Genomic DNA, 1,561 nt, shown 5'->3' with positions numbered 1-1,561 from the left:
ATTTATTCTGTCTGCATTCCACAGCTTCGAAAATCTCTATATTTGTATTGTCCGCCCTTTTGTTTTACCAATAATATTTACCCAAAACCCTATCAAAAGTCATTTTTTTCTAGTTAAATAGGGTATTAAATTCAATAAAATTTTGTTTATCTATTATATATATAAGTTATTTCGACTTTGCACAAGTTTATTAATTTTTAAAGTTTTGATTGAAATTATAACAATAGTTTTATTCTAAGATAAACCTCCTAACTACGTTGCTAGTAAAGGTTTTTACCTAGATTATTTTTATCAGTTTTAGCTGATATTGGCAACTACTTTTATGTGGAAATTATATATAGATTTATCTTCTTTCTTTTGATACATTCAAACTATAAAAATATCCACAATTTGGTTAGATTTTTCGATTTCCTTCATTGTTTACATTTAAAGTTTTCAGTTAATACTTTTCTAATGATAATTTAGTTATGTTATCAGCCAGTAGGAGGCGATACTGTAGCAAACCCCATTTTTTTACTCAATTTTAGTTCTTTCCTTTGTTACCAGATGTCTATACTCTCCCTAGTTTCATTTTCCCGAATAGATACTATTCCATATTTTCCCACTTTAATACACTTTTAGCATATGTAAGAGCAACTTGGTATATATGAATATTTTGATGCATAAATGTAGACAAATGAAGGTTTAAAAGCAAAGAAACATTTGAATGTATTGTTTATATATGTGTCAGCTTCTCTATGGCTGTCAGTCACTGGATGGGGCACGCCCCCTTTTCTGTCATCTACGATTTAAGGCCTTTTCCGAATAGCTATCTGCTTATTATAATGAACAATAAACATTCTATTCATAAAATAAAGTTATTGTATAATCCAAAAGCCTTTATTTATTTCAATATCTTGTTTCGTGGTTTTAAAGTATTCCATTTTAAATGGCACACCTTTTTGTATTACCAAATCTTATTTACAAAAACCCCTTCAAGATTTCTTAATTTTATGTAATATATCAAGTTATATCTTATATTGTTTAATAGAAAAAATAGTTTTGTTCACATATACTTTATATCTACCAATAATATTATTTGTTAATAGCAAATATAATCTTAAGACAATATATTCTTTATTGAAAAATATGTCGACGTATAGTTTTACTAAAAGATATTTTAAATCGATTTTTATATGTCTATTTTAGGCGCTGTTACTCTTAATATTCTGTGAAAATTGTGTCTAATTATTCATTTATCCAAATTACATATAAAAATTAAAATTAATTCCGTAGTTTCTTTGAAAATATGAATAAAACTTTATTATTCACCGGAAAATTCAACTTTGAAAAAGCTGCCACAAGTTCCTAGTACTCTTGACCACTTTTACTTAATTATCACGCTTTAAACCTAATGCAGAGAGAAATGTTTATGCTTGTTTTAATCTAAAATATATTGATAACATAATTAAATGAAGTATTTATATTCAAAGTTGTGCATATTAAGATGATGAATAAAACAACAATGCTATTCTTGTACATCTGGCAGACATTATTCCTTCAGTAATATCGCTTCAGCGAA

This window comes from Palaemon carinicauda, chromosome 3 (assembly GCF_036898095.1).
Source record: "Palaemon carinicauda isolate YSFRI2023 chromosome 3, ASM3689809v2, whole genome shotgun sequence".
In the NCBI taxonomy this organism is placed as follows: domain Eukaryota; kingdom Metazoa; phylum Arthropoda; class Malacostraca; order Decapoda; family Palaemonidae; genus Palaemon; species Palaemon carinicauda.
This window is presented reverse-complemented; position numbering follows the sequence as displayed.